The sequence below is a fragment of the Furipterus horrens genome, unplaced genomic scaffold, assembly GCF_987537825.1.
Source record: "Furipterus horrens unplaced genomic scaffold, mFurHor1.1.pri manual_scaffold_15, whole genome shotgun sequence".
Lineage (NCBI taxonomy): Eukaryota > Metazoa > Chordata > Mammalia > Chiroptera > Furipteridae > Furipterus > Furipterus horrens.
In genome coordinates, this window is record NW_028327185.1 from 850,680 (window position 1) to 865,030 (window position 14,351).

The following is a 14,351-nucleotide window of genomic DNA, read 5'->3' on the forward strand; positions in this document are numbered from 1 at the left end:
GAGACAGAGGTGGCCGCCGCTGGCCGGGGCCTGCTCCCAGGGTGACCAGCTGAGCACATGCATTCAGTGGCACCCGGGGGCGCCTGGAGCTGTGATGCAGCTTCCCAGAGTGGTCGGCCCCCCAGGACCCCTGCTGACTTTCCTGGCTAACAGGCAGCTGTGTCTGGGGTGGGGACCCACCAAGCCATGCGGCCCAGCTGCAGAGGGGCTGCCGGGATGGGGCGTGAGTCACAGAGCCTGGAATGCGGGCCTTCCCCCACCCCAGCAGCTCCACATCTGTCCCCCAGCTGGCGCCCCTTCAGAGACCCTCTGCTGACAATGACCCAGCAGCACTGATGCTGGGGCACATCTGGCCTTCAGAGCCTACAGGTGTGGGCACCTATTACCTGCCCTCCTCAGTCCATCAGTGATTTCAAACCTCACTCCCCTCATCCCTGGTGCCTTTGCTCTGTCTGGCCCAGTGAATGGAACAGACAGAGCCCCCCCCTGGCCTGCACCTCACAGGCGACAGTGGCTTCCAGGGGCTGGGAGGAGGGACTCCAGGAAAACCCAGCATCACTCAGCGCCCGCCCGGCACCTGCTGCTCAGGGGTTCAGTCTTCTGTGATCCTCCCGAGGCCCCCGTGGTGGGTGACCCAGCTGGCAAGTGGCAGGACCAGGACTCAAACCTGGGCTGGGCGCGCATTCAGCCATTTCTGAGACCCCCTGTGTGACACGTGACGGGCGGAACCCCACGCCGTCTCCCCGGCCCTGAAGCAGCGGGGATGCTGGTCCTCACCACCTCCAATCACCACTCCCAGGACATCGGCAAATCCCTGTGCTCAGACAACCTCACACCCAAAAGCATCCCACAGTGCCAGCCGGTCACAGGGCTGCCAACAATGTCCCTTTAAAACAGAGCCGTTGTCCCTGAGGACCTTGAGGACCCTGCGGACCCTGAGAGCTGCCCACTGGGAGGCTCTGGTCAAGGCGGGGACTCTGGGGGTCTCAGAGTGACAAGGCCCCAGCCAGCCCCCAGTGAAGCTCAGGACTCTGGGAAGGGGCATGACCAGGAGCCTCGGAGAGCCTGGGGCGGTAGTTGGGGGGAAATGCCCCCCAGAAAAGCTGAAAATATGCCCCCAACCTACTGTCTGCTCTGTGATGCCCACAGCTGCCCGGGACAGGAGCCTGGCCGCCCTGTCCTCGTGCGGGAGCCTGCAGGCCTGCTGGGCCGCGGGGCGCGGGGGATGCGTCCTAAAGCGCTTGTGGCTCCTCTGCCCAGGAGAGCGCTCCGCAGAGAGGGGGCGGGAAGCTGCCATGCAGCTCAAGTTCCAGATCCTAGAGAGCTTGGCTTCTGTCCCCGGAAACAGTGACTGAGCCCTGAAGGGACAGGAGATGAGGTTTCAGGAGGTCCCGCCTCTCAGGGACCATGGGGGACAAGGAACTGGGTCCAGCTCCAGTCACCCCTTCTCGGCCTCATGCGGGGGTTGGCCCCACGGCACCCAAACCACCCCATGCAGCCAGGCCACAGCCCTCCCTGCTGTGCATTGGGGACACTCTGCCCGCCTGTCCTGGGCAAGCTGGGCTGGCTCAGGGCCTCATCCCCAAAGGAGAGAAGGTTCCGGAAGAATTGGCCAGGCTGGAAACCCTCTGACCTTTTTGCTCTTACCAAGAGCCCCCCAAGACCCTAAATGGGCTCCGCGTCCTGAAAGAGGAGACCTGAGCGGGGGAAGGGCTAGAATCCTGATTTGGGGGTGGCAGGGCGGTGGTTAGTGGGAGACGGACCCGCCAGCAAGAATAAGAATTTTGACAAAGGCAGAGAACCGGAGGCAAACGCGGAGCCCAGCACCCCGACCCAGCGCTGCGCGGCCCTGAGCCTGCTCGCTGTCGCGCCCTCCAGTCCGTCCGAAGGCGCGCAGAGCAGGGCGGGGACCGCCAGCTTCTGCTGGGCAATTGCACCCTCTGGTGGCGGCAACGGGAAGCACAGGACACGCGGACAAAGGGGTCCAGCCCGGCTCCTTTCCCAGAACCTCACCTGGTGCCTTCACGGCGCCCCGCTGGCGGCGGCCCTGGTCACCGTCCTTGGAGCAGGACCCGGACAGCAGCGCCCTGTAAACGGAACCCACCAGGTGGTGCGCCCTCTCCTGTGCACGGCCCCTCGGCCTCACCGGGGCCACAGCTCACCTGTCACCTCAAGCCCCTGCTCCTTGCTCTCCTTGTCTGGGGCCCGCAAGGGCTCCGGCTGCAGCTGGCGGGAAGTCACCGTGGAGGGTTTACGTCCAGGGGCCCAAGCCCTGAGTCAGAGTGTAAAACCCCGTCTCCCTGCCCAGAGCCCTCCTGGGCCTTCTCACGGGGTGTTCTCCTGGTTCTTGAAGGGGTGACCCCCGGCAGAGCTGTTCCCGTGGCCCCTCCCCCAGCAGCCCCCTGGACGGCTGCCTCCCCATTCCCACTCGCCCTCTCCCTTCCTTGGCCTCTCTCTCCGAAACGCCTTTTTCCTGCCGGTCAGGCCGCAGGGCTTCCTGAATAGGAGGGGGACCTTTTGACTCGAGAGCTATTTAGAGTGGCCTTCTCCTTCTGGGCCCCACTGAGGTGAGGTCGATGGGGTGTCCAGAGAAGGTGCTCAGGACCTGCCGGGGTCCCAGCCACCAGTGGAGGGAGGCCGGGCGCCTATCTGAGGGGCAGGACCCAGAGGAAACTCCCTCTGGCTCCCATCCCGCCTCCGCCGCCTGCCAGGGACCCCAGCTCTCCACGGGCCGCAGAGCCAGACTTGAGAACTGAGACCTGCAGAAGAACTCAGAGCCCAGATGTGACGAGGGCACAGAGACTCGGAGAGGGGAAGAGGTTCACACAGGACACACGTGAAGATAAACTCAGGTCCCTAGGGCAGTCTTCCCGGACATGTGCCGACACATCACAGTTATAAGGACTTCATGCACACCAGCAGTCGCCCTTGGGAGGCAGGCGGCATGTTATGGATTGACCTGGGTCACCATAAAAGGTAGGTGACGTGCGGGCCCTCCACATCTCAGAACGCGACCTTATTCAGAAACAGGGTCGTTAGGAATTAGTTAAGACGCAGTCACAGGTGAGTTAGGCTGACAAGCAGGTGTCCTTGCAGGAAGGGGGAGCATTGGGCACAGACAGGCCCCGAGGGCAGATGAGAGGAGGTCACAGAGAGAAGGTGGCCACCTCTCCTGATAAGGAAGCTGAGCAGTCCTGGCCACACCCAGGGTCCCCACTGCAGGTCTCAGAGGGAGCGCTGCCCTGCCCACACCATGACCTTAAACTCCAGCTTCCAGAACCGACCGCCCTTTTCTGCTGTTTCAGCCCAGCCCGTCTTGTGTGAGGACAGTTCTCGCACACCAGCACATGGTTACACCCATCTGACAGATGAGGAACCTCAAAGGGAAGGGCAGGTCCCCGTCCACAAAGGACAGAAGAGGAACTGTGACCTTTTACAAGATGCTCCAAACACGGGCAGTGATCTCGGAACAAAGGAGGTGACAGCATGGCTGTCAGACTTCCGGCTCCTCTTACCTCTCAGGACCCGGGCAGACCCCCTCTGGATGGGCACAGGGGCGACGTGGCTCATGGAGCAAGGAGCCGCCACACAGACTGCGGTGCAGGCTCGTTCAGCGCGAGGAGCCTCAGAAGTAGCACTTGAGCTGCAGGAGCCAGGCGCACGGGGCAGAGCCAGCCTGAGTCCCCGTGCAGGACGTCCCAGAGCAGGGACCGCCTGTCTGCGAGAGTCAGGACACGGTGCTCAGGGGAGGCGACTGACGGAAGGACAGGAGGACATGGGGGGGGGTGGAACGTTCTCTACGGGGACTGGGGTGTGGGTTCTGAAGGTGTTTGTAAATTATGCCTCAATTCAGAAACAGAAGGACAAAAGATAAAAGTGCCCCCCACCCCACTGCAGGCGTACAGTGGGGCCGCAGCCGGGGATCTCGCTCCAGCTCTGCTCGGGCCCTGGCTGGGTTCAGGCACAGCCTGGCCTCTGCACGGAGGCAGATGGCAGTGAACGGAGCAGGCAGCTGGGGCCCACGGGCCGCTGAGCGCAGCTCCTCCTGGCTGAGACGCCAGGCGTCCAGGTGGGGCCGTCTGTGGGGACCTCCCACCGCAGAGATGGCCCCAGCCCGCCTCTTGGCTCATGGGGCTGGGTTCCTTTCAAATCTCTCACCTTCCCGTGCACTGTGCCTCGGCCACATCTGCGGCCCCTCCTCCGAAGCCTGGGCTTTTATAAGGCCCTGGACCCAGCTGGGCCAGATGATGAGCCGCTTTGCCAACCCAAACCACAGCCAAGTGTACCCCCTCCCCCCAGAAGGGGCCTGCAGCTGAGCCCAGGGGGGCCTGAGGGACCATGGGTCCCCCACTGTCTGACCCTCAGACAGGGCAGCGCTTCCAACAGTCATCTGGGGAGAAACACCCAGAAGTGTGGTCTGCAGGGCCGGGGGCTGAATGTCTCGAAGGACAGAGTGCCATGAATCATGGGGCACCTGGGTCAGGATGGGGAGGGCGGCTAACGCTTGTGACACCCTCGGGACGACCCTCACAACTCTGGGGTGAGCACCAGTGTCCCATTTTACAGGCGAGGAAACTGAAGCTTGAGAGTCACAGAGACCCAGGGCAGGCTGACCGCAGACAACCCAGGAGCACGGGGGTTCAGATGAGAGCTCCCCTGGTAAGAGAAAGGAACCGACATCCATTCCAACCTATCTCTCAGCTTAAGGACAGACGCATCCCTTACCCGCCCCCCGAGGAGTCACTGAGCCCCGACCATGGACAGGACACCAGCGCAGCCACTTCAGGTCCACGTCCAGCCAAGCGCAGCCTGTGTGCTTGTCTCTGCCCCAGGCAGCCTCGCCTGCCCCTATCTGAACGCCAGCCCCGCGCGACATCTGGCCCGGCCAGCCTCCCAAACACAGATGTCTTTGTCTGGGATGGATATGGCTGCAGGAGCGTCCCTGTCGCTGTGGCCAGCTCAGCAGCGGCCTTCCCGCCTGCTTCCCACAGCCACCCCCGCCCTGCGGCCACTTTCTGGGCCTCCCTAGCGGCCTCTGGTGTCTTCCTGGCCGTGGCCAGCCTGGGCGTCGGGAGATGACTCAGAGGCGGGATGTGGCCTGAACAGTTGGGTCTTCGTGGTGACAAGGGCAGTGAGTGACAGAGAGACGTGTCAATGGGGAGGGGGCAGCAAAGGAGGCCCAGAGCAGCGGCAGAGTCAGCTTAACCCAGGCCTCGGTCCACGCACGACTGGTAGGGCCAACTCCGAGGGGAAAGTGGGAAATAGGGCTCAGCATACGACACTGTCACTTGGCAGCTTTACGCTGGCAAAACTAGCCCCAGTGACAACACTGGGGACGTCCTTTCATTACAAGATAAACCCGAAGGACTTGTTGAAATAAACGCAAGAGCAAAGTTAATGACAAAACCTCCACATGATTTCTGCATTTGTGTGACAGATACGACGTCTGTAGTTAAGGCCACAGGCCATTTGGACACTGCCCACCTCTGCTGTCTACGGCTGTGGGGTGCACTCAGAGGGACAGGCCCGGAGTCAGCCCCCCACTTGGTTCCCTGATGCTGTGTGGCTCTAGGAACGTGACCTGGCCTCTCTGGGCCAGTAGGAAGGGAATGTTTGTCTCACCGTGGAGTGAACGGGATGTTGGGTGTCATACCCTGAAGTAGAGTGACTTACACAGAACCTCAGTCGGAGGGCAGTGTCTGGGCCCTAGGACCTCCGTCAGGGTCAGGCCCTGATGGTCCCAGGGCGTGTGGGCCCAGACACTAGACCATGGAGCCCTGGGGGACCATCTCCCCCACCTGCTCCAAGGACGGGAGGCCCAGGGACCTATGGACGAAAAAGTCGTGGGTCTGAAATCCAGATGTAAAGCTGCCTACTTAAACTACCCACGGTGTCGTTAAACATCTGTAAAATGTAACATTGTGCCAATCACGTCAATAAACTTACTTTTCATAAGCGTTCGTTATATTTGAAAATAACTTGCAGGTCAAATTTCCTCCCTTCACAATACTTTCCACTAATGTTCAGGGTTAGCAAAAAAAAACGCCAGTTTTAAATTATGGAGAAATAAGTGTCCAATGTCCAGATATTTTGAGAAGCAAAATTATAAAAATCTTTTTCTAATTTTATGTATTTACTTCTAGAGAGAGAGGAAGGGAGGGAGAAGGAGAGGGAGAGAGACATCGATGTGCGAGAGAGGCATGGATTGGTTGCCTCTTACACACCCCCAGCTGGGCACCAGGCCCACAACCAGGGCTGGGAATCAAACCAGCGACCTCTCAGTTCACAGGCTGCTGCTCAATCCAGGGCCTAAAAAGCCTCTAAAATTGTAACAACCGTGACAGGTCCACTTGCTGCGGGGGGTGGGGATTCTGAAAGACAGAGCTGCCCAAATACAAACTACTTCAGCACCGTGCTGGGGGGGGGGGCTCCCCGGCCACAGAGGGGCCCCAGGAGAGGGGCCGGTGCCCACGTACAAGGTCAGGCTGCAGGATCGGCTGGTTCTCTCCACCGCCGGAAGCTGGCACGCAACTCTATTTACACATGGATCTCAAACTCTGGAAAGGGATGGAGAGTGGGCTGCTTCCGCTGTCCTGGTGGGGCCAGGATGTGCCAGGAAGTCTGTGACCTGTCCAGGGTCCCAGGGAGCGGGTCGGCTCCCCCAGGGAGCAGCCAGGATGGAGAACTGCTGAGCCGGAGGAAGCAAGCGCGGCCGCCAGGGGTGCCCCGCTCTGCCCCGCTCTGCCCCCTGCACCCAGGTGGCCAGGAGTCCGCTCGTCACCACGTCTGGGCAGGACGCCTTGGAGTCTCAACAGGGGCAGCCGTTGAGCAGCATGAAGCCCCCTCTGAGGCCCTTTTGCTGCCCACACCTCAGAATCCCGACTTTTCTAGTGATGACAAAGTTTTCACAGGCTCACACAGAGCATGCGTGGAACGGCGGCGGCCGAGGCTGGGAGAGCGGGGATGGTGGTTAGTGCGCCCTGGGTGACATGTTTTAGTGTGGAAAGGAAACTCCCGGCTCCCGGAGCTTGGGAAGAGTTCTGGAGACGGATGTGTCATGGTACGCAACAACATGAATACACGTAATGCCACGGAACCGCACACTTTCAAGGGGTTAAACAGGCAAGCTGATGTTATATACATTTTACCACAATAAACATGTTTTAAAAGTTTCAAGTACAGTCACTATAAAGAAAAACATAATAAGCCTGCACCAATCTACCCAACAGCAGAATGTTAGCACTTTGTCAGCTTTTCTTCAGAAACTTTGCAGATTAAGAAAAAACAAGCTTTCACAGGGATTGATCACCGGACGTGAAGGGCAGTGCAACACAAGCAGAATAATGAATGGCATACAGCCAGACACGTGACTCCCCTAACTGACTCAGAGAAAAGAGTCACTTGAGAAACTCCAACATCTTTTCATGATAAAAACACTTAGAACCCTGGGCAAGAAGGGAGTTTCCTCAGCTGAATAAAGGGCACTTAGACAAAGCTACACACATGTCCCGTCTGTGGGGAGATGGACATACAGCTCCTCCTGTACCGGCAGGGGCAGGACAAGGACACCTGCTCTGGTCACTGCGACGGAATGCCACACTGCAAGGTGCAGCCACAGCACCGAGGCCAGAGGAAGAAATAGAAGGCATCCGAACTGCAGAAGAGAGAAAACGATCTCCACTCACGGTTGACATGATCCTATACGTAGAAAATCCCAAAGAATCCATTCGCGCACACACGAGAGCCAAAAATCAAATCCAGCAGCCATCCGGATAACAAGATAAACACACACCTATCCGCTGTGCCTCTACTCCAGCAAAGAACAATCTGGGAGAAATAAGACAACGGCCCTGTTTATGAAGCTCTCGCAGCCTCTGAGGACTGGCCAGCGGGGCAGTCTTGGTCCCCTGAAGCGGAAACATCTTGTTATTCACGGTCCCTGCGTAGGCACACGCAGCAGGGCTGGTGATTTTCCGGGCGTCTGAGCACATCTCAAAGGAAAATGGAGAGCAGACAGACTAGATGGGAGCGGCGGGGTGGTCAGCACAGGGTGTGCGTAGAACCGTAGAACCGAAACTACCTCTAGGCGCAGGTCAGCAGGGCCTGGGTCTCAGCCACCCTGCCTCCCTGCACGTCCCCAGAGGCACAGGAAACCAGGAAACAAAATCCCCAGCCCCTGGGAGGAGCTGGCCTGACTCAGCCTTCCTAGGAGGCAGAGGGCGCAGATAAGACCCAGGAAGCTGTGAACTAAAGAGGGTGATTTTCACTAGAAAAGTTGGTGGGGGTTTTAAGTTGAAGGAGAAACTAAAAGCATTCTTAGTTATTGTTTTGTGACGAGAGGACAGAAGGATCAGCGTTCGCCAAGTACAGCCACATGACTCCGTTCTTGTCTCCAGACCCAGCTGCAGCGGGTCCCATTGCAGAGATGGCCCCTGTCCCCTCCAGTCCTCGTCCTCAGCAGCACGGAGCCTCGGGAAGCAGCAGGAGTGGGCATCCTGAGGGCTAGGAGGTCACAAGCCCGGAGCCAGGAGACCTGTGCTCTGCACTGGCGCCAGCAGGGCCCAGGCCTGTGGCTTTGAGCCCATCTGTCCCTTCTGTCAAGGGGACGGGGCAGAGGGGAAGACGCCCTTTTGGCTTGGACATTCTAGTTTTTCCGGCCAAACCCTTTAAGGATTCAAAAGAACTTTAACAGAAGTGGGAGGTGGCACTAATTTTTTTAAAAAAAGGAAAATGAAGAGACAGATTTTCAAAGATAGATTTTCTCCTCTGGCCACTCTCGGGGCCACCGCAGGGCTGACAGCGGGGGCCTCTATGCACTCAGGAGGGGCCAGGGAGGGAGGAAGGAAGGCTAGTTCCTGTTTTCAGTCTCCCTGGGCTCCCCAAGGAGGTCCCAGAAAAGGCCCACATGCTCAATGCTGACTCACCTGCAGACAAATCACCCTCCCTCTGGACCATGTTGGGGGGAGGGGCGGTGGAGACATTTCACACAAGCCCCGAACAACGAATACACGGGCACCTGCATTAGATGGGAGGCCTCTGGGCGGTACTGAGGTTTTTCCATTTTCATTAATTCGGCAGACATTTATAAAGTGCCTACTATGTGCTGGGCATGGGGAGCGGTCAGAGAGGATCTCTGGCTGGAAGTCACTGACAGACACAAACACCCCAATGCCCACACACAAAGGAGAATGTGGAACCTGCACCGAGGGTGCTCTGGGTGAGGCTGCCCCCTCCGAACCTGGGGAGCTCCGGAAATCGACCCCAAAGGCTGGAGCGGCTGCTCTGCGCAGAGGTGACCCTCCACTGGCTCCGTGTGACGGAAGACAACAGAGGCCAGGGAGTGAGGAATTACTTGTTTCCGGTGCTCCGGGCAACACACAGCTACAAAGAGCAAACTTCCCCTAGGAACCCACGGGGAAGCACCCCACTGAGCCCATCTTGTGGGGGGCACCCACGGCCACAGCCAGGCCCTGTCTCCCCTCCCAGCCTACTCCAAGGGCACACCCGAGCTGGATAAACACTCTCGACCGCAGGCTGCAGTCACCTGCATCTTTGGAGTAACACCTCTGCCCCCCTGGAAGAGTCCCTTGTGTGCATCCCGCTGCCCCCCTGCGAGTGAGTTGTGGGGGACCCCATGTGGCGTGAACACGAGGCCACAGGAGGAAACGCTGGCAACGCGGCTGTAAGAGCGGAGAGGCTGCAGCGCCTCGGCCTGGGATTTGAAGGAGCCAATGGCCTCCCATGGCTGAAACAGGAAGCCAGATAAACAGCAGGCCGGACCGGGAGCGCTTCCCTAAGCCGGCGCCAGCTGCGCCCCTTGCCGGCCTAACAAAGTCCCATTGACTCAGCAGCCGATTTTCCTGTGTTGGCCTGGGGGGTGGGGGGGCCGGCGCGGACGAGGCACCCTCTCTGGCTGGTGGACCTCACCCCTGCGGAGCGCCCCCACCGCCCCCACCCGCAGCCTCCCCTCTCTGCCCTCTGCAGACATGGCTGATCCCTCATCCTGTGACCAGTTTCTGTCGGCTCAGAGGACAGAGGGGACCGCGGGGGCCCAAGCCCGGAGCGCCCTCAGGTGAGCTCCCCGGGATCAACTGACCTCTCCCTCCTCCTCCCGGGTCACCTCCGAGAACGCATTCTCTGGGCGCGTGCCAAGGAGCACAGCTCCGGGAGACGCTGGAGGGGGAGCCCTTCTCCGCACACGCTGGCGCCCAGGGAGCTCGTGGGTCGGCCCCCAAGGTCACCTGCCCCGGAGGTTCCGCTCGCTTCGCTGGGATGCGAGAGGATGCTGGCGGGCGTGACATCAGGCAGCACTGGGTGTCCCTGACTTCAGGGTCTCAGCGCACTTTCAGGGGCACGTGTTTCCCAGGAAGGGAGACCGAGGCCCAGAAAGCTGGGGACGGCTACTCCGGCGAGTCAGCTCCTGGATGGGACGCGCAGCCCCGTAGAGCCGTGGGGACCCAACTCCCCGGGAGCCACTCCGCCTCGCGTGATTCCGGCGCCCCTCCCGGGCCGCCCGCAGCCTCCTTGGGCACCGAGCGCACCTCCCGAGGCTGGTCCTGGCCCCTCAGGACCTGCCGGCTGAGCCCGGCCTAGTGGCCCCGGCCCCGATGACCACGCGCTGGCCACTCACCGGTGCGTGTGCGTTCGGGTCCCGGGGTCCGAGCCGCCGCCGCCGCCGCCGGGCGCAGTGGCGCATCCGGGCAGTGCCGGCCCTGGCCCTCGCCTCGCCTCGCTGAGAAAGTTCCCGATGGCTCCGGGCGGGGGCTCCTCGCGCGGTTCGGGGTCCGCAGCGCTCCGGCCTCTCGCGCGCACTCGGGCCACCGGCGCTGGCCCACAATACGGAGGGAGGCGCGTCCTGAACAAAGTGCGTCCCCTGGGCCGGGGCCGGGGCGGAGCCTGGTGACCCGCTGCCCCCGGCGTGCGCCGCTGCCTCTCCACGGCGGTACCGCCCCGCCAGCCTAAAGCGCGGGGCCAGCGGAACCGCCGAGGGGGCGGAAGCCCGGGTCCCTGTAGACTTGGTCACTGGAAAGCCATCCCCCGGCCCTTTCCGCCTGCGCTTCCCCGCCCCGCCTCCCGGCCGCGGAAAGGGGGCTGCTCGGTGGCGGGCTGGGGTCCAGGCTGGTGGGGCGGGAGCCTGCGCACAATTGAGCCCTTCCTGTTCTGGAGACCCGCCGCGCCGCTGCAGCCCAGCGGAGAAGGGGGACAGAGGGACCGCGGCCTCGCGGTGGCGCCTGGCTCCGCCCCTCCGGCCCCCACTCCCCTCTCTGAGTAGGGGGCTCTCGGTCAGAGCAGAGCGCAGGCCCCAGAAGTGCAGGCAGAAATAGGTGCTCAGGAAAACGCGACTTCTACCCACTTCCTGACCCTGCCTCTGCCCCTCCCCCTTAAAGGGCCGTGGGGGGGCGTCCCGGCTCGGCCGGAGGAGAGCGGAAGGCGACCAGGGAGAAAGGGACCCCGCAGATTGGGATCAGAGCCTTCGCAGCTCCAGCTGACAAACAGGAGGCCAGTTCCAGGCCTGGGGTGGGGGTGGGGTGCGGAGGTTGGAGGTCGTGGGGGTTGAAGGGTGGACAGCAGGCAGCCCACTCCCCAGGAGGCAGCGAGGCTTCCCTGCGACGCCAGCCAGCAGGGAGCACAGGCGGGATGGGAGCCCGGTCCAGTCAGGTCACAGTGAGGGTGGACCTGGGGACACTAAGCCCTGGACTCCCAGTAACATTGAGTAAGCTCCCTCCTGACGAGGGCTGGACACGGGCCCCCACCCGCCTGGTCCTGTCCGGACGACGCCCTTTGCCCAGAATGGGAGAGGAGGCCGGACCACAGCTGTGTGGGCTTCAGTCTCCCATGTGTGAAGGGCTGTCGTCCAAGCCCTGGTGGCCCCTGCTGCAAGGGTCCCAGTGACAATCCACAGTGGCCGGGGGGCAGGCTGGGGGCACGGCCTAATGGCCAGTCTGGCTGGCTGACCGGCAGAGGAAGGGCAGGCTCCCAAAGGAGGTGGAATGGGCCGGAGCCGGGAGCAGCAGCCCCAAGGCTGTGGCTGTGGACAGAGCGCTGCTGGGCAAGAGCACCCCACCCGTCCTGGGAGGGGCCGCGGCCGAGCGCCTCCTTTGCGAGCGGTTTTCCTCGGAGCACAGTGATGACTCAGTTGCTGTGAATCAAGCAAATGGATTTTCCTGAAACATGAAGATCAATATATGGAAAGTGGGGGCCGGGGGGGGGCGGGTAGTGAGATAGCTGGGGACTGGGATTCAAGCTTCCTACAGAGGGACCGTGGTCACTCTCATGCCCCCCCCCAGTCACCTAGAAGGTGGCCTGCTGACCTTCCTGAGGCTCCTTAACACTCCATAGCTCCCCTCTTCCCCTCCTCCGCCCACAGTTAGAGCCACTCCCCGGTGGGGGCAGGCAGTGTTAATAAGAGGGTTAAAGCCAGAGTGACAAATGGGTTTTAAACATCAGCTCAGGAGCCTGCTGTCGCCCCTCAGCCTCCCAGACCTGGGTGGGCACGAGAGGCGGAAGCCAGAGGAAGGCCCAGCCTCATTGCCTGGGACCCCGCTCGTTTCCCTGCCCCTTGAGGCCCGTGGGCCTGTGCTGACCAGCCTCAGCAGGCAAGGACTCTGGTCGGACTTTGGGGATTGGAGCCGTGTAGCCAGGAGGGACCAGGGACCCCGCCCGCCTCTGCTCTGGCTCTGGCTCCCGGAGCAGAGAGGCCCTCGGGAGGTTGTAGAGACAGCGCCTTGCCCTATCTCCCTGAGAGTCTGCGGGAGCGCTGACCTCCCCGCTGGGCACAGCAGAAAGTCACTGGGAGTCCACGCCGAAGTGCGTCACCTCCGTTTACTCATCGGTAGAAGGGGTGTTGACGCCCCGGGGGGCAACAATAACCACCCAGCAAGGCTCAGGGACTATTCGGTGGGATAAGAGGAGAAAGAGGTCTGCCCCATGCAGAAGCAGGAGCAGGAGCTCCTGTCCCCAGCCCCTTGTCCCCACCCCACTTCACGCACTCTCTGGCTGTGGGCTCAGAGCTTCAAAACCCACGACAGCGAGACGGAGCTCTGACCGTCCATGAAGAGCCTCGTCCTTCCTGGCTCCACTCACTACCCAGCAAGGGGCGTCCTGGCAGGGGGCTGGCGTGTGGCGTGGGCAGAGCCGAGGTCCCCATTGCAGCCACTCTGGCCCTGGACTGGCCTAGGGCCCTCTGTGCTGGTTGCTGGCACTTACGAGGACCTGGGCGAGGCAGTCTGCGGGGACAGGCTGGCGCTGGGACGAGTGCGTTACGAGAGGGAGCGAGTCATTGCCTTATCGGGAAGCTGCGTTCCTCCCTCTCTCTCCGTTACCAGGAATAAGATGCGCTGGAAGCCGCCAGTGTTTGTCCAAAGATGGCTCTTGAGAGGTGTTCTCTCGGGGCGGGCAGGCGGGGGTGGGGTTGCAGGGACTGACAGCCCCCTTTAAGAAGCTGGCTCTGGTGTGGCAGGGGTGGAGAAGGTGCTAAGAGGTGCTTCCCCTGCATGGCTGTGTGCCCACCGCTGCTCTAAGTGCTTGCTGTATGTCAGCCCCCTGACTCCGGCAGCCCCCCAGGAAATACGCGGCCCTTCAGTCCCTGGTGTACAGGAGAAGAAACTGAGGTCAGGCTGCCTGGGTCTCGCGGCTGGTACCTGCCGCAGCCAGGGTGTGAACCCTGCACCCGGCCGGCTCCTGGGTCCCTGCGTTCAAGCGCCGGGTGCACGCAGGAAGAGGGGCTCCGGTGGCCTCATGGGCACCAGGAAGGACTGTCACCCCCCAGCCTTTTCACACGCCCGGCCCCAGCTCTGCGTGTGCGGTGATTGACGCGCCGGCTGCGGCAGCTCCTCCCCGTGGCACCGTGTGCCCAGCGGCAGCTGCGCCGTGGGGCCCACACCTGTTGCCTGGATCAGCTGCCATAACGAACCCCTGGGAAAGCAGGCCAGGTGCCCCGGCTTGGCCCAGGCCCCCTTTCCAAAGGCAGGTGGGAAGGTGTGGTGTCTGCAGTCAAGGCAGTGCCTGGGGGCTGCCTGGAGGGTGCTGGGGCGGGGTCTCAGCTGCAGACGGGCCCCCCTTCCAGCTGTGCCGCTGTCTCTTAGGCTCTTGATGGTTCTCTGGCCACCCCACCCGCACATGGCGGTGGGGGACACACACACAAGAGAGCAGTCGGAGTCTTGAACGGCCCCCCGACACCCCAGGTGTCCGGCAGGGGCGGACGCTGTGGGTCCGAGCAGCAGTGTGGCCCGGGGACTGGGGCTGGGAGGCGGCTGCCGTGGGGCCGGGTGAGGAGGCTGAGCCTGAGCCTGGAAACAGCAGCAGAACTCACTCCTGGGTGGCTGCCGGGGTGATTCCGTTCCCTGCGTGGG

At 61.8% G+C, this 14,351-nt stretch overlaps 2 protein-coding genes across 2 annotated transcripts in view; one reads left to right on the plus strand and one right to left on the minus strand.

The window, feature by feature from the left end:
• The window catches only part of NAV1 (neuron navigator 1), a 136,411-nt gene extending 125,747 nt beyond the window's left edge, over window positions 1-10,664 (minus strand). The window contains exon 1 of the mRNA XM_090263256.1: window positions 10,631-10,664. The gene's annotated coding sequence lies outside the window, so the exon portion shown is untranslated. The remainder of the gene's footprint in view (window positions 1-10,630) is intronic.
• TNNT2 (troponin T2, cardiac type) overlaps window positions 1-14,351 on the plus strand; it is a 323,809-nt gene that overhangs the window by 219,930 nt on the left and 89,528 nt on the right. The window lies entirely within an intron of this gene.